This window comes from Mobula hypostoma, chromosome 11, assembly GCF_963921235.1.
Source record: "Mobula hypostoma chromosome 11, sMobHyp1.1, whole genome shotgun sequence".
Lineage (NCBI taxonomy): Eukaryota > Metazoa > Chordata > Chondrichthyes > Myliobatiformes > Myliobatidae > Mobula > Mobula hypostoma.
In genome coordinates, this window is record NC_086107.1 from 50,149,436 (window position 1) to 50,173,354 (window position 23,919).

The window sequence follows — 23,919 nt, forward strand, 5'->3', positions numbered from 1 at the left end:
TGAACATACTTGCATCATGCAGGGACAGCAAACTCACAAAATAAAACAGGTTGGTGCCTATCAGGTTAGCACCACCAGGCAAATGGAGCACTGTGGCCAATCTAAAAGGAAGTAACCTACCACCTCAGCATGATTACTCCACTGCAGAGAAACACAAAGCCGATCAGGAGCTCCCTCATAACACGTCAGGTAGCCGATAGGGCAAGGGCAACTTGGAGACCTTTACAATAGGTTGAGTATGGACATTCAGGATATTAAACCATTAACTTGGATGGTCTTAGTGTTTCTGCACACACTGGCTGAACAATGAAGAATCAACATGGACAATACTACAATATCTGAAGCCTGCAAGTGTGGCAAGAATCAGATTGTGCAATGCCGTTAGGTCATCCAGTCCCTGGACTACAGAGAAGCGCATGAATACGGAGCTTGCCAAAGCCAACTCATGAACCTTGTGTAATACCCATCAGTGGTATGATGTATGACATTGGTAGAGACAAGAAGGGCAGACTTCATCACGTCAGGCACACGCTGAAGCAATCATTAACTCAATAAAGAAGCTGTTTTAAATGCACAGGGATTAAATCAACACAGAATGATAGGCAAGACAGCACATCATTGATGCACTGAGAATGAAAACTAAAGGAGATTGTAGTGGGGGAGTTGGGAGGGGGAATAAAGCAAAAATGTTAGTGCCTCTGAGAAAAAGTTTAAAAAGAAGCAATACATTTTTTTCTTTAAAAAAGTCTAAACAGTTTCTACATGAAAAACAAGTCACAGGCCAGCTCAAATATTCCAGGGTAATTTTCTTATAAAAAGCAGTCTTTCCTCTGAATGTCCTTGGCCCATGAGAATTCATATTTTATACCTTGAGAGTAATTACAAATTAGGTGAACCAAGATATTTGATTGTGCTTTTGTGCTAACCTAGAGTATTTCTGCTATTTTACAGCACATCTCAAATATTAGACTTGGGACGCATCTTGGTGTTACATACTTCTAGGTAAAACTTTCCAGAGTTTCAGCTCCAAAGAGCTGCTTCTTGCCAGCCAAGGAGTTCCAGTCCCAAGATTACCCTCAATCACTTTGATAAGACACACTAAAGGAAGATAAATGCTTTCGTGGGAGATGATGAGATTCACTGAGTGCCAAAGTGTGACTTGAAAAACCAAGACGCAGTGCACATACTTCACAATCAATTGTCTTGTGTTTATTTAATGCTGGAGAGCTGAAGTCTCAAAGGCAAAGCATCTCAATCTTCTCTTTAATCTTCTTTATCCTTCACAGTCACTAGAATACAAGAGTACTGTATCTGATATACACGCATAAAAATGGCAAATGTGACTCATGCACTGTAGTGGTCCTGGAGAGCACAATATGTGAACCTAGTGACCTTCAGAGGTCTAAGGTTGAATTCAACCACCGACTGGTCAATGGATTACAGAGAAATTGGTGCAGCTGGAAACTCATGTTGATTTATAAAATGTAGAATTTTCTGTGTATCTGAGTACAAGAAACAGAGAACTCAAAGATGAGACTGGTCTTGACTAGAGAGTTGAAGTATGTTTTAGAATTAGCAAAAGAAACCAATCTCGTCTGAATGTTTGGCAAGGAGGAAACAGTTGCGTTCTTTAATAAGAGACACAAGAGACTGCAGATGTTCAAACTCGGAGCAAAGTTAAGAACTGCTGAAGGAACTCAACGGGTCTGGCAACATCTATGGAGGTTAATGGACAGACAACATTTTGGGCCAAGATGCTTCACCTAGACTGAGAGAGTAGAATGGGAGATAGCCAGTATGAGGGAATGAGCTGAGAAGGGGTTGAGCAATAGTGATGACCAATAGATGGAACACGGTTGCAACAATGACACAATTAAAACCCTGCCATAAGATTTTCTCCAAATGGTCATCAAGCCTGTTAAGCAAAAGCATTTAGCAGACCCGGACCTTACTTATTCAGTGATACTTTCAATACCTGAAACTCAAGTACAAATGGTGTCATGTTCATTGGCTGCAGGAGTGACAGTTCCCTGCTTTACATCATGCCACCAGCCCCACAGCTCAATCTGAAAGGAGGATGATAATGCTAACACAATGTTTTCTGCATCTGTTCATGCTGCCCTGGACCCCATGTTTACTCTTCTTACATTTGTTCTTGTGGAATTTAGACAGCTCCTGCTTGTGTGCCTGGTGGTGCCTTGGCAAGTTCCACTGGCTGATTATTACTCTGGCATACCTTCTTTCATCATGTGCATGAGAAGCACGAGTTACTGTGGTTAGAATGCTTCGAAGTAACCAGCGGGCATAACAGTGAGTTAGGCTTTCACAAAGAAGTATGCCATCAGGCTTACCAACATTACCTCCTTCAGAGCTGCAGAGTCAACATGCAATAATCACCTGTCAAGCTGCGAGATGTTCATCCTTGGTCTGTGCAAAGGCTGACAGGTGGTACAGACATCCTTTCTTACAGCTTGACCTGCCTGCCAGCCTTGCATTGATTACTTTTCTCCAAGGATCTTAGACCATGTATTTTTTCTGGGGAAACATTGATGCCAGTTACATTTACTGGAGACAAAAAAAATGAATGAATTGAAACAAAAGCTCATGTTGAACTGACTACCTGTCCGAAAAGAACTAGAGTTTAGAAAATGATACATAAATATCCTCAAGCCAGTCAGTGAGATCATCAGACTAGCCTTTTCAACAGTTGTGTGCAATCTTATTGGCAACACTGAATGGCCATACACATAACTAGTAATCAGAAGAGACAGCAGGCTGAAAACAAGCCACAAAATCTCACAAGTTGCATTGCTTGGTGCTATTGTATTTTTGTCTCAGCAGGTTCCTCCTAAGTAACTTACCTTTACAACAGACTCAATGCAACAACAAGTTCTTGCACTATGAAATGAATTCCTTCACTCCTGCCTTCCCATCGGTACACCCGAGTGGTTGAAGAACAGGGAAAGTGATGGCTGCTTTCTTCAAGACAGGAGGAGAGAAACAGCAATACAAGTCAAATATTGATATAAAACTATCAGCAAACTGGGTCCCCAGGGGATGATTTTGCGTGCAATGTACTGATTTGAATCTGCTGTAATGGCTGCTTAAGATTGTTATTCCTTTAATTCTCATTATCACAATGCAACTGGCTCCACTTTCATAGAGTCATTTAGCAAAACGACATGGAGAAAAACCATATGGCAATACTGGTCCATGTCAATGTCAGCATCCCCCAGCTAGTCCCAGTTGCCCACATTCAACCCGTAACTTTCCAAAACCCTTCCCTCCACATAGGTATCCAAATGCCTCTTAAGGTTTGCAATAGTATCCACCTTGAGCGCTTCACTCAGCAGCTTATTCCAGGTACTCACCACTGTCGGAGTAAAGAAGTTACCTCTCAGGTCTCTTATAATCTCTCTCCTGTTATCTTGTATTTGTGCCCCTAGCTTTGGACTCTTTCTAAACTTCTGTGAGATCACCCCTCATTCTCCTCTGTGCCAAGAAATAAAGATCCAGCACAGCAATCTCTTCATAAATCTCAGGCCCTCTAGGCCAGGCAGCATCTTTGTAAATCTCTTCTGCATCCTCCAGCTTGACAACGTCTTTCCTAAAACAGGGTGACCAAAACTGTACACAATACTGTACTCCAAATTTGGCTTCCCAACAACATAGAACTGCAACTTAATGTCTTCTTCACCATCCTGTCGACATGTGTGCCTGCTCTCAGTAAACTGTGCACTTGTACTCCTAGATTCCTCTGTTCTACAAAACTTGCCTGTTGTGCTTTGCCATTCATGGTACGTGTCCTACTTTGGTTAGAATGTATCACCTCACACTTAGCTAAGTTAAAATCCATTTGCAATTCTGTAGTCCATCTCTGTAACTGAAGAAGACTCTGTAGTTCATTGTAACATGGTTGATTATCAACAGGATTTAATAAGATACTAATTTAAATCATTAGCAAACTTGCTACTTGGGTCATGAGCATTCGTTTCCAAATCATTTACATAAAAGTGAATAACAGAGCCCAGTGACCTCTGGGGCACCATATTTGTTACAGACCTATCAACCTTCATCATCACCCTCTGCTTGTCCAATTCTGAATCCATTTCACTAGCTTCCTAGTGTATCCTATGCAAACTAACCTTTTAGATCAGGCTAATAATAAATCTGCCATACTGGAATGGTGGAGCATACTCGATGGATCAAATAGCCTAATTCTACTCCTATATCTTATAGTCTTTTAGTCTAATACTTTGGATACTGACTTTATTATTCTTCTTAATTAAGCTTTTATGGGAGAGTGCAGCTAAGATTTACTCCCAATGTATTCTGGCTTTATGCCATGAGTGAGACGTGCACTGTTCTGGTTGATGTTGAGTTTGTTATTCCAATTATGATTCCACAGCTCATCCCCCTGGTGAGCTCAAACTGAAAATCCTGGACTTTGTGCAATTCTCATGTTTCTCTTCTCTTCAATAAACTTTATCTTTCATGAACTTGGATCATGCTACACAGAAAAATAGTGTATGTACATCTTTTATCAGACTAAAGTGATTCTCCCACACTTTCCCAGCAATATTATCTTACCAGTGTGGCTTTAGCCATTGTTCCAGAGTGACACCCGGCAAACTATATTTTCAAGGTGTTTTAATGACTATCGCCAGTGGCACTCACGTCCACTGTGATGAAGTGCTTTGAGAGGTTGGTCATGGCTTTAATCAACTCCTGCCTAAGCAAGGACCTGGACCCACTGAGATCTGTCTATCACTACAATAGGTCTACAGCGGTTGCAATCTCAAAGCCTCTCCACTCAGCTTTGAATCACCTGGATAATAGTAATACTTACATCAGGCTGCTGTTTATTGATTACAGCTCAGTATTCAACACTATCATAGCCTCAGTTCTAATCAATAAGCTCCAAAACCTGGGCCTCTGTACCTCCTGCAACTGGATACTTCACCACCAGGAGAGTGCTGTTTGTGCCGGTTGGAAATAAGATCTCCTCCTTGCTGACAAACAACGTTGGTACACCTCAAAGATGTGTACTTAGCCCACTGCTCTACTCTCTCCACACCCACGACTAGGCACAGCTCAAAGGTCATCTATAAATGTTCTGAAAACATAACTATTGTTGGCAGAATTTCATATGGTGTCCAGCAGTGAGGTAGATCAACTGATTTGAGTAGTGTAGCACAGCAACCTTACACTCAATGTCAGTAAGATCAAGAAAATTATAGTGGAAGCTGAGGAACACACAATAGTCCTCAACAAGGGATCAGCAGTGGAAATGGAGGGCAGTTTCAAGTTTCTGGGTGTCAACATCTCTGAAGAACTATCCCAGGTCCAACATTTTGATGCAATTACAGAGAAGGTACATGGTGGCCATATTTCATTTGAGGAGACTTGGTATGTCACCAAAGGTACTCGCACATTTCTGCAGCTGTACCATGGAGAGCATTCTAACTGGCTACATCACCATCTGGTATGGGGGGGAGGGGGGCTCTGCACAGGATTGGAAAAAGCTGCAGAAAGTTGTAAACTCGGCCAGATCCATCATGGGAATTATCCTCCCCAACATTGAGGACACCTTCAAGATGCAATTCCTCCAAAGGGGGTATCCTATCACTCAAGATCCCCTTCACTCAGGACATGCCCTTTTCTCTCTACTACCATCAAGGAGGAGGTATAGGAGTCTGAAGACACACACTCAACATTTCATAAACAGCTTCTTCTCATCCACCATAAAATTTCTGAATGGACAATGAATCTATGAACACCACCTCACATTTATTCTCTCTCTTTTTGCACTACTTATTAAATTTAATTTTTAATATACTGTATATATACTTCTTATTGTAATTTATAGTTTTTTATTATTATGCATTGCAATGTAGTGCTGCCACAAAACAACAAATTTCATGATGTACGCCAGTGTTACTAATCCTGATTCTGATTTTGAAGGTACAACATTCAGTTCATCTGGAGAAGTCTGAAAGTCACATAAAACTGCAAATGTATTTATTTACACATCAGTGGTTTTTGTGCATTTAGGTATTTGTGTTTAAATCTCTAGAAGTGAACAAATATTATTTAACCTCAATCCAGTGCAAAAGTTTCATTGTGTGAAGGTATATTCCCTGCAGTATGACATTTCTAAGCAGCATTTGAGGATTACCATAAACTAACAGGTTCATTGAATCAGTAAATAACCCAAATTAAAAATGCTGCAAGTACTCTGCAATTCAGGTAATATCTGTGGAGAAACAGAGTTATTGTCTCTGGAACTTGTAGGCTTATGTTACAGCCCCTTGCCATTTATACTGCAGGTCCCTAGCACGAACATCCTGTGCATGTTTAAGATATATGATTTTCACTAAACTGCCATCATCTGACTGTAGGGTTGGTGGAAGCATACATGATTCACTACTACCAACAGTGAGCTGAGTTCATTTTAAGAGACTGGTCTGACGTGATGACGTAATTACGTGAAGGACTTTTACCACGTTTTGCGTTCAGTGTTTTGGATTACAAAAAGTGAGTTGTTACAGTTTGACTTAAACATAAAATGCCTCTGATGTCTTTATTTGTGAAAACCTACACTATTAAAATTCTGACTTAATTCAGATTTCATTCAAGTTCATCCAATAGGAATTGAAATAAATTTGAATGTGATCTCATCCCATTTTCTGAAAGTGGGACACAAGGGTAGTTAGGTTATTGTTTACTGTTGGTAGAATGCATTCCTTCAGCTTCACGTGGTCTGTGTCTATCACATAGAAATATCACTTTAACAGCAGTTTTCTTACCTTTTCAATAGAGTTGACAAATAAAGATCGTATGTGTGAACTGAAGAGGAAAATGGCCACCTGTTTCCAATCAGCTGTCTGAAGGTTCTTTGTTAACATAACACATCACAATCATTTTAGTTAATCACTATATTAATTTTAGATCCCTCGCTGCTAGAATACATGCAGCTCTATCATATCTTGCATATCATTTATTCAATATTTGATGTGTTCTTTTGTGTTATGTTTGTAATAGGACCACACCCTGGGACGCTGTTTTATATTGTAGGGTTGTATTTAAGGCTCATCAGCTCATAGTTCCCCTACAAGGTGCAATAATGCACAAGCTGACGTCATTGATAATAGAATAAAGTAGCAATGCAGATCGATCCGCGTGATTCGATCGCCCATGTCAGCCATCTGTCGTTGTCTGTCATGACACCTGTGAGGGCAAAGTAGGTGCCATCTGAAAATAGAATTCAAGCAGCCTCATAAAGCCTGTGTGTATTATACAGAGTTACATTCTGTTGTTTCAAGGACAGATCCTACCTTAAAAGTTCAGACGATGTTATTAAACTTGCTAAATTGCATTACATTAAAGTATAACTGTGGAGCTAGAGCTAAACGAGAAATGCTGGAAGAACTCTGCCAGCTATTCAGCATCAATGGAAAGAGAAATTTGTTAGTGATTCAGGTCAGGGACCTATTCTTCCCTTCCCCTGAGAAACAGTTTCTGACCCAAAATGTTTTCTCTTTCCACTGACTTTGCTTGACTGGCTGAGTTTTTCCAACCTTTCTGTTTTCCAGTTTTATTGGTTGTTTGGACTATGAAGCCACTGGAGCAGTATAATGGAAAATTCTCCATTTGTCTGGATCAGTGCAGCCTCAGAAGCAAAATGTCCTGACACTTTCAAGACTAACTGGCCACAATAGCTAACATACCATCCATCACTAAGTCTATAATTCCTCCACCACCGGTCCCAACTAACTGAACTTTGAACTACTAATTTGAACTTTGAACTTTGAATTGCACATCATCACCTCAATGTACTCTGGTAGGGCAGCACTGTAGCGTAGTGGTTAGCACAACGCTTTACAGTGCAGGCGACCAGGTTCAATTCCTACCACCACCTGTAAGGAGTTTGTAACATTCTCCTGGTGAACACGTGGTTTTCCTCTGGGAGCTCCAGTTTCCTCCCACCGTCCAAAGCTCTATTGCTTGGTAGATTAATTGGTCATTGTACATTGTCCTGTGATTAGGCCAGGATTACATTGGGGGTTGCTGGACAGCATGGTTCAAAGCGCTGGAAGGGCTTATTCTGCAGTGCAAGTCAATAAATAAATAGATAGCTTCCACAATGCTCCAAAACCCAGAAGAGCCTCTACCATCTGGGAATGAAACAAACAATAGGGAACACAGCCACCTGCCAGAACCCTTCCAAGCTGCACACCATCCTAATTTTACAATGTTACTGTCATCGTTGTCAGATCACAATGCTAAAACTTTCTAGTCAACACCACCAAGGCTTACATAAGTGCAGTGCATGTGTTTGTGCATATGGTTCTCACTGTAATTGCAAGCAATGTGGGAAATAATGTGAATCACAGAGACACAAAGTACCACCAGAATATATGCACCTTCTTTATTCATCTCTCCAACTGTACTGCCCATGTGCAAATATGACAAACATACCTGTCACACATTTACATTTTCTGTATTAGGAACATAAAAAACTCCACCTAGTGTATGCTATACAGCCCTTCGAGCCTTTTTGCACCATTCAGTATGATCATGACAAATTTAAGATTACCCTCAGCTCAACTTTCTAGCCTGATCAGTCTAATGCCTGACCAAAAATCAACCTTTTTTATATTCAGTAATTCCTTCATCACAGCTCTCTGTGTGAAGATTCCCGAAGACTGACAGCACTTGGAAGGAGAACACTCCTACATATTCTGGCTTTCTTTTTCTCTTCCATGCTCATCAAATTTTCAAAGTGCTCTCAAATTTACCAAACACATCTTTTCTTTTCATAAGACAATGCTGACTTAGCTGAAATTGTATTATGATTTGCTGGACATCGTGCTAAGCCCATCTTAATAATAAATCCCATATTTTCCCATTGACAAATGTCAGGCCTACTATCCTTTTTCCTCTGTTATTTCTCCCTCAATAGGAGGTGATAAGTTAACAGTTTTCCAATCTGTTTGTATCAAGAATACTGAAAGATTATTATAAGTATTTTAACTTTCTTTGCAGTCACTTCTTTTACTACCCCATGATGCAAGCCATCAGATTCAAAGGATGTCTTGGCCTGTAATCCCATTACTTTTCCTTGTACTTTTTTCTCTAATAATAGTAGTTTTGACTTCTTCCCTCCCTTTTACTCTTTTCTTAACTGGAGCTAAGTCACTGGAGTTTACAGCAGAGATGAAGGTCGCCCACCTCTGTCAGTGTGCAGAGGACCTTCTTCATCATGTCAGTAGCTAGGTTTTCTCTGCTGTTAGTCAGTCAAGTTCCAGCTGGAGACTCAGGAATTCCATCGCACTCGCATGTGGAAGGATTCCTCACTGCCGTTTCTGTAATAATTTTGTTTTACCAGTCAGAGTTGTTAGCCCTAAGCTAAACCACCGAACTTGGAGACTCAGTGGACCACTCTTAGTCTGGACTCTCCCCTTTGACCTGTTTGGCAGGGGTGACCCTACCAAGAGCCAAAGCATAAAGCCCTGACTCCAGCCAACATAGCTCTCTGGGTCATTGAGGCACGCAAGACTCCAAACCATGACAAGGTTGTGGTTCTCTTTGAGGCTTTTGGGCACATTTTAAATATAATATTCTAAATTTGAAATATATTCTTCTGCAATTTCCTTACTTTCCATCATTAATTCCCCAATCTTTTCCTCCAATGGACCAAAGATTTTCATAGCGTCTCTCTTCCCTTTTATATATGTGTTGAACGTATTGCTATCAATTTTTATACTTCTTGTTAGTCTACTTTCATAATCTATCTTTACCCTGCTTATTCTTGTCATCCTTTGCCATATTCCATGATTCTACAGATTTCCTGAAGTACCACAAATTTCAAAATATTGCATCTTTTATTTTTGTAATTTAATTAGCATAAATGGAATATAGTTCTTGTACAGTATTTATTGCTCCATAGAATATATATTTGTAGAGAGTTTTAAAATATCTTGAGTATCTTATCTTTTAGACTTTCACTTCCCTAAGTACACTTCAACCCATTTTGCCCTCATAGCTTTGTAACTTTTTTTTTAGCTTAAGAATCTTTTTCTGACCTCAGTTTCTGATTCTTGTGCTGAATATTAAATTCTAAATTGTGACTATTGCTCTTTGCCATAGATCCTCTCCAAAGAGACTCTGAATTAATCCTGTCTCATCATAAATGACTAGGTCTAAAATACTTTGCTCTAGCTGAGTCACAGAGATATAGACAAGTTGTGTCACCAGGTAAGAACATGCCAGATGGAATATAATGTGAAGAAATGTGAGGTCACCACTTTGAAGCAGAATACAGAAAAGCATAGAATTTGTCAAATGGTGAAAAGCTGGGTAGTATTGATGTTCAGAGAATCTAGGTGTGTTTGAACATAGGCAGCACTGTAATGTAGTGATAAATGCAGCATTACCCCAGCCTGGGGCTCAGAGTTCAGAGTTCAAATCCAACACCATCTGTAAAGATTTTATACGTCCTCCCTCTAAAGGCCTGGGTTTCCACCGGGTGCTCCAGTTTCCTCCCACATTCCAAAGACGTACTAGTTAGTAGGTTGATGGTCTTTGTAAATTTTACTGTGATTAGGTTAGGGTAAGTGGGTGGGTTGTTGTTCAGTAAAGTTCATAGGGCTGAAAGGTGCTGTTTTGTGCTGTATCTCTAAGTAAGTAAGTAAGTAGGTAGGTAGGTAGGTAGGTAGATAGATAGGTAGATAAGGGTAACTGACAGACAACATGCAGTCGCAGCATTCCTTGTGGGAAATGGTACGCTAGCCAACATCAAATCAAATCAAGCAATTATTATTCAAACCATACATGGATACAATCAAACAAGACAGAATTCCTCTGGGGCAAAGATGCATTACATACATTCAAAATAGTGAGAGATGGAAAAAAAAACACACATTGTTACACAAGAAAACATATGTATAGTCCAATCCCTGAGTGTCATGCAAATTGATGGTACAGCTTCCAGCAATCCAACCTGTCATTCCACTGGTTGAGCACTGGAGGGCAGCACTAATAGGAGAGGCCAGCTCCCAACCAAGCACCCATGCCGTGCCATACCACCTCCAGACTCTTCTCAGTTGGACTGATTGATTCTCGGAGCAGGGCTTATTGCAATTGTAAATGAATTCGATTAAATCACATCGGTGTTTTGTGTATATATCTAAGAAGTGATGTACTTGACATTGAGGTGTGCAGAAAAGATTCACTGGACTAGTTCTAGGAACGGAGGACTTACTGAATGTGAAGCAATTGAATTCTCAAGAATCCAGAAGAATGAGAGAATTACATCAAAATTTCCTGTATCGCTCAAGAACCCAGCACATGAGCTGAAAAAATAAGGTAGCCTTTTCAGAAAGAAGGAAAATAAATCATACAGTCAGGATGTGGCTGGAATTTTATTTTTCCCCTGAATGACTGAAGGCTTAGGCATTCAAACAGAGAGCAATTCGTTTCTGGAAGTTAAGGGCTTGAAGGAATATACTGATAGTGCTGGGGTGAGAAAATAGTCACATATTGATAAATTGCACAGTGCCCTTGAACAGCTGGAAGATTCATTCCTGCTCCAATTTCCTGTTTTATCTTAAAAACACTTCCAAGCAGTAATGAACTGGGAATTTGTTTCATCGTGTCAGTTATCTTTTCTGTAACACCTTCTATGTGTTAATGCAGAGCATGGATTAAAATATGAATGTGGGTATTAATATGTGCAGATGGTCCTAAAAATGCAATACATACCCAAAATTAGCACAAGGGCTTATATGAAACAATTAAGAAGTCCCTTAAATAAAGGCAATACTTGTCAAAAGTAATGAAATTGGCTCTACATTAAACATGTACAAGTATGTGACTAGTGTATCAAAATGAAATGAAAGCATTTCTTGTTTAATTACAAAATCAATTAATTTAATGATTTGAAATGTGATTATTTCAACAGTTTATGCTTACTTGAATAGATATCAGTCTGTACATCAAATTAAGGGAATAATTACAAGACTTTGTAATATTACTTTAATATGCTGGTATAAATTACCTGCTAATACTGCAAAAGCAGGATGACAAAGCTGGCATCTCTGGAGATCCAGAACAATGTGAAATGATTGAAAATACAATTTCTGTTATCGACTCATTCAACAGCAATACACACACTATTCTAGCAAGAAAATGTTTTTTTTTAATTTTTGCTGATTAGTCAATTTCAGGCAGAGAGGCACTTCAAGTATTGAAGCTGGAGCCAGCGTCTCTTGGCTTCAGAAAGGTAAATATGGTCAGGTTTCCTCTATAATCATAGTCAGATGAAAACTGCTCTATTGTGGAATTCTGGTGAGGAAAAGATTTAGACTGGATTTTATATTCACTCCAAATACTTGGGACCGCTCACTGTACATCATAAAATATGCACCACTTCTCCATATTTAGGAATATTACTGTTGAGGAAAAGGGAGAAGAGTGTGAAAGATACAGGAGGAGAGCAAGACAATGAAGAATTATGGGTAGGTAATGGCACCAGAATCAAAGTAGAGTTGGGGAAGGACAGTATGCCCCAGTATATTACAGATTGTGCAATGATTATGTGTTCAATGCATGCCATTCCAGCAACTAATGAACTTCCATATACACAGAGTGGCAGCTCAGATTACCTTTTTCACTTTGGTATGTGATATAGAGAAACAGGACATCATTTAAATGATGCAAGCGTATTTAGTCCAGGAAACACAGGAAGTGCAAAGTTTGAAGTTCAAAGTAAATTTATTATCAAAGTGCATATATATTACCATATACTATCTTGAGATTCATTTTCTTGCAGGCATTCACAGGAAAAAGAAACGTAATCAAAAATTACAAAAAACTATACATAAACAGTCAAAAGCTGACACACAACCAATGTACAAAAGAAGACAAACTGTGCAAATAAATAATACTGAGAACATGAGTTTCAAAGAGTCCTTGAAAGTGAGTCTGTAGATCATAGAATCCATTCAGAGCAATGGTGATTGAAGTAATTAATGCCAGCTCAGGAGCCTGATAGTTGTCGGGTAAGAAATCTTCCTGAACCCGGTGGTCTGGGACCTAAAGCTTCTGTAGTTCCTAGTCCAATGGTACTAGTGAGAAGCGGGAAGTTAGTTTATATATACAGCACATCATTAGGAAGTCAAATGAGTAATAGCCTTTGTTTCAAAAGTGGACACAGCACGGAAGTAGGAAAACCTTACTATAACTGAATAAAGGCTTAGGAAAGAGCACCACTGGCACTTTGCTTCAATTTGGTCTTTTCTGTAAGGAAGGCTCATCAGATTAATTCCTTGGATGAAAGGATTCATCTTATGAAGAAAGCATGAACAGCTTTGGATTATAGTTTAGAAGAATTAGAGATGATTTTATTGAAAGATGGATGATTCTGAAGGGGCTTGAGAATATTTATACCATGAGTATGTCTCTTCTACTGGGAGACTGTAGACATTATGAGGTATTATGTCAGAATAAGACCAAGGTGGTGAAATCCTCTACCCCAGAGTTATGTTAATGCTGAGTTCTTAAGCATATCCAAACCAGATATAGACAGTTGGACTAATGGTGAATCTAGTGCTATTGGTGTACAGGTATCTGGAGCAGAGGCCAGAGGGCAGATCAACCATGATTTTATTGAATGGCAGAGAAAGCTCAAGAAATTCTACACATTCGCCTCTTCCTTAAGTTCTCCTTACCCAGCACAGAAATACCAATAGAATTGGCACCTATTGGTTTTAAAGTCCTGATTTTGTAGTAAGCTATGATTGTGCAACATGAAAAACTAGACCAGCAATATAAATAGAATGAATGTGGAGGAAAACATTTAGTGGGGAAAGGGGATTTGGTAGGTGAGCAATATCCATTGTCTTCTCAGACAGTCACCATGACGCCAACATTGCACTCCAGTTTATTGGCTTTGAGATGAGATATGGGAAATTCATACATTTCCTCAGAAGGGACAGCTGGGGCCAATGGATAGGTACTTGGGTCATTACTCAGAGAATGCAGACTTTTTGAATGCTCCTTTCCCACTCTGAGCAGACAAGAAACTGATACTGTAATCCCAGGAGTCAGATTAAATGTCATAGCTCTTCAAGAAGGCTTTGCGCACATCCTTATTTTCACTTTTCCCATCTCCCTCCTAATCTCTTCTCATGACAGAGCTTGGAATAATATATTGGCATAGCTGGCCCAGTGTAGTTGAATGATTGCAAACAGGGCTTCATTGCTGAGGATGTAAGTCTGAGAGGGAATACTAATGCTGGTTTACTTATTTTCGATGCTTCTGCTGACACAGCATTGTTGGTGTTTTTCTAATGCCTTGTGATGTCTGCTATAGGTAATCCACACCTAAGACGGACATAAAAGGGCAGAGATCACTGCGGTCTGGCAGACCAGGAAGGCTTTTGCCAAATCTGAGTACTTGATCTTCAAATACACTTTTGATCAAATGTTGTGCATTGAAAGTGCTGGCGAACTCCATTGTCAACCCATACCAAATCTCCTCAAACGCCTAACGATTGCATCAACATATTAGGCCCCAGATAGATCCTCTAGGATGTTGACGCCATGGAACTTGAAGCTTCTTTCTACTAACACACATAAAAGTTGCTGGTGAACGCAGCAACTTTTATGTGTGTTGCTTGAAATTCCAGCATCTGCAGATTTCCTGGTGTTTGAGCTTCTTTCTACTGCTGTCTTCTCAAAGAGGAATGGAGTATATGCTCTCCTAACTTTCCCTTTCTTAAGTCAATCCCTCGGCCCTGAGTGTTGTGACACAACTCAAGCAGACAATCTATCTCACTCCCGTACACCTCCATGTCATCATCAGAGATTTTGCCAACAATGGTAGTGTCATCAAAAAATTCCTAAACTGCATTTGAGCTGTGCCAAGCCAGACAGTCATGAATGTAGAAAGTAGAGGAGGGGTCTCGGCGTGCATTCCTGAAGTGCACATGTATTGATTATCAGGGAAGAAGAGATGTTACTTCTGATCTGCACCGACTGTAGTCTCTTGATGAGGAAGTCAAGGATCCACTTGCAGAGGGAGGTACACAGGCTCAGGTTTTGAAGCTGGTTGTTTAGTACCGAGGGGATAATACTGTTGAACACTGAGCTGTATTCAATAAACAGTAGACTGACGTAGGTATTGCTGTTGTCTATCTGGTCCAAGGCTAAGTGGAGAGCCAGTGAAAATGCATCTGCTGTAGGCCTATTATAGTGGTAGGCAAATTTTAAGCGGGTCTGATTCCTTGCTCTCCAATATTATTGCATCAGATGTGAGTTTAGCTGGATGATGGATTTTGAGGCAGCTTACCCTGTTCTTCTTGGGCATTGATATGATTGATATCCTTTTGAAATAGGTTGAAACCTCCAACTGTACCAATGAGAGGCTGAAGCTGTCCTTGAACACTCTAGCTAATTGGTTGGCATAGGTTTTCAGTGCCCTGCCAGGTATGCATCATTGGGACCTGATGTCTTGCGAGTATTCGCACTCTTTAAGGATGTTATGACATTGGCAGATATGTCTGCCATCTTCATGACATCAGACATTATGTAACAATATTGGCTTGTCATTCTGAAAGAAAAGCAGCTCCTTTCACCATCTTAAAGTGTACTTAAGCATCTTAAGTGCACTTTTCCTTCTTAATATATAGACCAACTGACTAAACCACTCCCACTCACTTTGAGTATATGAGGACTAATTCACATTTGATTGATCATAAATTAAATTAAATGTGATGAATTGAATGGCATTTAGCATAAAACAAAGAAGACCCATGTTCTATGATTTGTATAGAGTTCAATGATTATGTACAGATGGAATGAGGAAGATAATGTCTGCCTCACCATTAAAGAGACTAGTATTTAGTGCAATTCTCATAAAATCAGACTCTCTTTTTAGAGTACATTATAAGAAAAGCAATACTTTACATGACAATAATTTTATTTTTTTCACCTACTATATACAGATATTGCTGGCAAGGTCAACCTTTACTGTTCACCCCTTATTACCCCTTATGTTGCAGAACTACTTCAATTAATAGTCAACCAGCTGAGATGGCCTAGAGTCACAAGCAGGCCAAACAGGGCAAGGAAGGCAGATCAACCTTGTTTAAAAGCAATGAGTGAATTATTTGGGATTTTATATCAATCTAGTACTAAATTTATTTAATTACTGCAATTTAAATTAGCCTGGTAATGGGTTAACAGCTCAAGCTATTGAGTAGAATTTCTCTAACTATCCATTTTGTTACCAACTTTCACCACTCAGTACAATGTGCCAGGGTGATATTCTTATTCTGAACTCATTTCAGGTCTTTTCCTAGTTCAAGATTTAATGAAAAGGATTAACTCCATTGGTCCTTATTTGACATTAACAATATGCTCATACAGGAGGAATTTCTGTCTATATCTATATAATTAATGCATTGTCATATACTGACCATTAAGGGAATGCCTCTAAAGTACTTAGATTCCTTTAGATATTTACTTAACTTGCTCTAACAAAGACTCATCAAACTTAGTTCACATTCTAAATTTAGCATTTAAATTAGAGCCCATGTCTGGTGAGGTGCTTAAAGTGATGGAAGCATTGGGCTGTCTCCTTGCTGACCTGGAACTCAACATGATCTCATTGAAGTAGCTTATGCCTATCAAATAAATATGCTACAACACTGGATTGGGTTCTGCAGCTTGATCACTAACCAGTGAATCCTTACTGCAAAATTGCATAGAGGCAGTAATAGCTTTCAAAATTGTTAGAATTGTACTGTACTTGACAAAAAAAATACACATCTTTGGCTAAACAAACGGATAGTGGGCCTTATCATTTTTTTTCTTTCTGAAGACCTAGCACAGACAGGATAAGGCAAATATTCTCCTTCGGTTTTATATCAGCGGTCTCCAACCACCGGGCCGCAGACCAGTACCGGGCTGCAAAGCATGTGCTACCGGCCCGTGAGGAAACGATATGATTTGGCGATATGAGTCAACTGCACCTTTCCTCATTCCCTGTCACGCCCACTGTTGAGCCATTACTCATGTGAGGTCATTATGCACGCGTCATCCATATCAGTGCGGGAAGGAGATCAACTCCTCGAGCTTGCAAATGACGGCGGGCTGAAAAGTATGTTTGACGTAACATCTCTGCCGGCATTCTGGATCAAAGTCAAGGCTAAATATCCTGAGATAGCCACGAAAGCACTGAAAACGTTGCTTCCATTTCCAACATCATATCGCTGCGAAGCGGAGTTTTCTGCAATGAATGCAACGAAAACTAAATTGTGGAATAGACTGGACATAAGGAACCCCCTTCGAGTATCACTGTCTCCCGTCACCCTTCGATGCACCGTCTTGTTGCAGGGAACAAGTATTCAGCCCAGGGCTCCCACTGTTTCAGCGATATTGGTGTGTTGCAATGATTTTATATGTTCATATGGGGAATATATGTGCTGTGTGTTTAATATCTAAACGTTACTTAAAATGTTATGATGCTATTGACTTATAAGTGACTTATATAACCATATAACAATTACAGCACAGAGACAGGCCATCTCTGCCCTTCTAGTCCATGCCGAACGCTACTGTCACCTAGTCCCACCGACCTGCACTCAGCCCATAACATTCCATTCCTTTCCTGTCCATGTACCCATCCAATTATTCTTTAAGTGATAATATTGAACCTGCCTCTACCACTTCTACTGGAAGTTCGTTCAATACTTACTTCAAGCTCCCCTGTCCTCCCTGATAATTGACTTATCACTATATTCCTGCGAGGAAAATATGCGCTGTGTGTTTAATATTAAATTCATTAGATAAAGCCTTTTAGAAACGAAATTGAGTGTATTAGCCACTTATCACCTATATTCCGGTCGTGATTAACACCCGCCACCCACCCCACCGAACAGAATCGCCATAAACGATTTGCAGAAAAAAATCAGCACATACACGTATCCGCAAGTGACACTTGCGCACTGGTGCCGGCGCAAGGCTTCACGGTCATTGTAGTCTTTCTCTGGGTAAACACAGCGTATTTGACTGCTACTGTTGTCCGTTGGAAACCCTACCCCCCCTCGCCCCCCGGGTCGGCCGGTCCACAAGAATATTGTCAATATTACGCTGGTCCGCAGGTTGGGGACCCCTGTTTTATATGATATCGTATTTGTAAGTAGGATGCCGTGCACAATTCTGATTTGATGGAGACAGACGTGAGAAGCACAGATGAACTTCTGAAATGCCCGGTTCGCTGCCGCTGCCACTGAAGAATCTCCGGAGGGAAGGCCCCAAAATGCCCAGCTTTGCCTGCTGCTGGCGACCGGGGCTGGGGTTGAAGCGTTCGGCAGAGATGGCGCTTGGTACTCGGTGTCAGAGGGCTGGTCGGAGGCTCGAAGTTTTCGGGTGACCCAGAGTCTGACTGTGGTCTGGCATGGCAGGGAGAGTTTTCTTCCTTCTCCCGTCTGCATGAGATGTGGGACTTTCGAAAGACTTTGAACTTTTTTTGACTGTGCCCATGGCCTGTTCTTCATCGAGTTATGGTATTGTTTGCACTGTTGTAACTATATGTTATAATTATGTGGTTTTTGTTAGTTCTTCAGTCTTGGTCTGTCCTGTGTTTCTATGATATCACAACGAAGGAATATTGTATCATTTCTTAATGCATGCATTACTAAATGACAATAAAAGAGGACTGTGTGTCCTCATAATCTAATCTAATCTAATCTAATATGACTCTATGTGGGTGTTGGATATTGCAAGTGTGACTCGCTGTGGTAAATGCCTACTAAACCGCTTGTTCTACATCTAGGTTAAAGTCTGAAGCACTTCATATTGTGGGCATACATTGTGATATTGTGAAGTGCTGTTCTGGTGCCAGAATGTGTGCCGTCATTTGCAGGCTGCTCCCAGCATATAGAACCATAGAACCATAGAAACTACAGCACAGAAACAGGCCTTTTGGCCCTTCTTGGCTGTGCCGAACCATTTTCTGCCTAGTCCCACCAACCTGCACACGGACCATATCCCTCCATACATCTCCCATCCAAGTATCTGTCCAATTTATTCTTAAATGTTAAAAAAGAACCCACATTTACCACCTCGTCTGGCAGCTCATTACATCCTCCCACCACTCTCTGTGTGAAGAAGCCCCCGCTAATGTTCCCTTTAAACTTTTCCCCCCTCACCCTTAACCCATGTCCTCTGGTTTTTTTCTCCCCTTGCCTCAGTGGAAAAAGCCTGCTTGCATTCACTCTATCTATACCCATCATAATTTTATATACCTCTATCAAATCTTCCCTCTTTCTTCTACGCTCTAGGGAATAAAGTCCTAACCTATTCAACCTTTCTCTGTAACTGAGTTTCTCAAGTCCCGGCAACATCCTTGTAAACCTTCTCTGCACTTTTTCAACCTTATTTATATCCTTCCTGTAATTTGGTGACCAAAACTGAACACAATACTCCAGATACGGCCTCACCAATGCCTTATACAACCTCATCATAACATTCCAGCTCTTATACTCAATACTTCGATTAATAAAGACCAATGTACCAAAAGCTCTCTTTATGACCCTATCTACCTGTGACGCCACTTTTAGGGAATTTTGTATCTGTATTCCCAGATCCCTCTGTTCCACTGCACTCCTCAGTGCCTTACCATTAACCCTGTATGCTCTACGTTGGTTTGTCCTTCCAACATGCAATACCTCACACTTGTCAGTATTAATCTCCATCTGCCATTTTTCAGTCCATTTTTCCAGCTGGTCCAAGTCCCTCTGCAGGCTCTGAAAACTTTCCTCACTGTCTACCACACCTCCAATCTTTGTATCACCAGCAAACTTGCTGATCCAATTTACCACATTATCATCCAGATCATTGATATAGATGACAAATAACAATGGACCCAGCACTGATCCCTGTGGCACACCACTAGTCACAGGCCTCCACTCAGAGAAGCAATTCTCTACCACCACTCTCTGGCTCCTTCCATCGAGCCAATGTCAAATCCAATTTACCACCTCTCCATGTATACCTAGCGACTGAATTTTCCTAACTAACCTCCCATGCAGGACCTTGTCAAAGGCCTTACTGTAGACAATATCCACTTCCTTCCCTTCATCCACTTTCCTGGTAACCTCCTCAAAAAACTCCAACAGATTGGTCAAACATGACCTACCACACACAAAGCCATGTTGACTCTCCCTAATAAGCCTCTGTCTATCCAAAGGCTTGTAGATTCTGTCTCTTAGTACTCCCTCCAGTAACTTACCTACTACTGACATTAAACTCACCGGCCTATAATTTCCTGGATTACTTTTTGATCCTTTTTTAAACAACGGAACAACATGAGCCACTCTCCAATCCTCCGGCACTTCACCCGTAGACAGCGACATTTTAAATATTTCTGCCAGGGCCCCCACAATTTCAACACTAGTCTCCTTCAAGGTCCGAGGGAACACTCTGTCACGTCCCGGGGATTTATCCACTTTAATTTTCCTCAAGACTGCAAGCACCTCCTCCTTTTCAATCTGTACAGTTTCCATGGTCTCACTACTTGATTCCCTCAATTCCATAGATTTCATGCCAGCTTCCTTAGTAAATACAGACGCAAAAAACCTATTTAAGATCTCCCCCATTTCCTTTGGTTCCGCACAAAGCCGACCACTCTGATCTTCAAGAGGACCAATTTTATCCCTTACAATCCTTTTGCTCTTAATATACTTGTAAAAGCTCTTTGGATTATCCTTCACTTTGACTGCCAAGGCAACCTCATGTCTTCTATTAGCCCTCCTGGTTTCTTTCTTAAGTATTTTCTTGCATTTCTTATACTCCTCAAGCACCTGATTTACTCCCTGTTTCCTATACATTTCATACAACTCCCTCTTCTTCTTTATCAGAGTTGCAATATCCCTTGAGAACCAAGGTTCCTTATTCCTATTCAATTTGCCTTTAATCTTGACAGGAACATACAAACTCTGCACTCTCAAAATTTCCCCTTTGAAGGCTTCCCACCTACCAATCACATCTTTGCCAGAGAACAACCTGTCCCAATCCACGCTTTTTAGATCCTTTCTCATTTCTTCAAATTTGGCCTTCTTCCAATTCAGAACCTCAACCGTAGGACCAGATCTATCCTTGTCCATGATCAAATTGAAACTAATGGTGTTATGATCACTGGAACCAAAGTGCTCCCCTACACAGACTTCTGTCACTTGCCCTAATTCGTTTCCTAACAGGAGATCCAATATTGCATCCCCTCTAGTTGGTCCCTCTATATATTAATTTAGAAAACTTTCCTGAACACATTTTACAAACTCTAAACCATCTAGACCCCTAACAGTATGGGTGTCCCAATCAATGTATGGAAAATTAAAATCCCCTACCACCACAACTTTATGTTTCCTGCAGTTGCCTGCTATCTCTCTGCAGATTTGCTCTTCCAAGTCTCGTTGACTATTGGGTGGTCTGTAAGACAATCCCACTAATGTGGCCATACCTTTCCTGTTTCTCAGCTCCACCCATAAGGACTCAGTAGACAAGCCCTCTATTCTGTCCTGCCTGAGTACTGCTGTAATATTTTCCCTAACAAGCAATGCTACTCCCCCATCTTTCATTCCTCTGCCTCGATCACATCTGAAACATCGGAACCCTGGAATATTAAGCTGCCAGTCCTGCCCCTCCTGTAGCCAAGTTTCACTAATTTCTACAACATCATAATTCCACGTGTCAATCCACGCCCTCAACTCATCCGCCTTCCCCGCAATACTCCTAGCATTGAAATATATACACCTCAGAAGATTTTTACCACCACTCACAACCTTTCTATCAGCGGATTTGCTTAAACTTTCAACATCATTTATTTTCACCCCAGTCACACTGTCAGCTCTGGCAATCTGGTTCCCATCCCCCTGTAAATCTAGTTTAAAGCCTCCCCAATAGCACTAACAAACCTCCCTGAAAGGATATTGGTCCCCCTGTGGTTCAAGTGTAACCCGTCTCTCTTGTACAGGTCCCACCTGCCCCAGAAGAGGTCCCAATGATCCTGAAATCTGAAACCCCGCCCCCTACACCAGTTCCTCAGCCACTTGTTCCTCCTCCAGAGCATCCTATTCCTACCCTCACTGGCACCTAGCACAGGTAGCAATCCTGAGATTACCACCCTTGAGGTCCTGCTTTTCAACTTCCTACCAAGCTCTCTATACTCACTGTCCAGGACCTCTTCACTCTTCCTTGCTCTGTCATTGGTACTGATGTGCACCACGACATCTGGCTGGTCACCCTCCCACTTCAGAATGTCATGCAATCGATCAGAGACATCCTTGACCCTGGCACCTGGGAGGCAACAAACCATCCTGGATTCTCTGTCACGACCATAGAACCTTCTATCTGCACCTCTAACTATCGAGTCCCCTATCACTACTGCTCTCCTCTTTTTCCCCCCTCCCTTCTGCACTGCAGAGCCAGACTCAGTGCCAGAGATCCGGCTACTGCAGCTAGTCCCAGGTAAGTCATCCCTCCCAACAGTATCCAATGCGGTATACCTGTTGTTGAGGGGAATGGCCACAGGGGAACCCTGTTCTGCCTGCCCTTTCCTCTTCCCTCGCCTGACAGTGACCCAATTTCCTGTCCTCTGCTCCTTTGGCGTAACTACCTCCCTGTAGCTACGATCTATAATCTCCTCATTCTCCCGAATGATCCGCAGGTCATCCAGCTCCTGCTCCAGTTCCCTAACGCGGTTTGTCAGGAGCTGCAGCTGGCTGCACTTCTTGCAGGTGTCGTTGTCAGGGACACCGGAGGGCTCCCTGACTTCCCACATCCTGCAAGAGGAGCATTCCAACATCCTGCCTGGCATTCTCACTGCACTAAACAATCTGAACAAAAAACTTACCAGAACCTACCCTGGCCTCTGCCTGTTCTCGCCGAAGCCTCAGGTGGTTGCTGATTGTTGAGGGAAACAACACTGTCTGGTTTCTTTAAAACTTTTTATTACGTAAGTATACAAAAAGGTAAGCCATGTAGACACTAATACATTGTTAGAATATAATAAAATTACAGAAGATAAATACAAAAAAAATACTACAAACAATGTAATTTAAACATAATATACCAAGGTAACATAATAGTATACTAATTTTATATATATATCAATAGAGAAAAAGAAAAAAAAAACCCAAAAAAAACCCACCGTGCAACTAACTAAAAACAAAGCAAAGCAATGGGCTAACTTGAAACCAAACAGAGTTAAACTTAAGATCACGTCCTCAATCCCGACCTCCATTAAAAACAGTGAAAAAAACAAGAAGGGTATATATTACATTAAATGAAAATATTGAATAAAAGATCTCCAAGTCTGTTCAAATTTAAAAGATGAGTCATAAAGATTGCTTCTAATTTTCTCCAAATTCAAGCACAATATCGTCTGAGAAAACCAAAAAAAGGTAGTTGGAGCATTAAGCTCTTTCCAATGTTGTAAGATACATCCTTTCGCCATTAAAGTAAGAAATGCAATCATTCTACGGGCTGAAGGGGAGAGATTACTGGAAATTTTAGGTAGTCCAAAGATAGCAGTAATAGGGTGAGGAGAGATATCTATATTCAATACCTTGGAGATAATATTAAAAATGTCTCTCCAAAAAGTTTCCAAAGTAGGGCAAGACCAAAACATATGAGTTAAAGAGGCTATCTGCCCCGGACATCTATCACAAAAAGGATTAATATGAGAATAAAAGCGCGCTAACTTATCTTTGGACATATGTGCTCTATAAACAACTTTAAATTGAATTAGGGAATGTTTAGCACAGATAGAGGAAGTATTGACTAATTGTAAAATCTGCCCCCAGTCATCCACAGAAATGGTAAACCCCAATTCCTGTTCCCAATCTACCC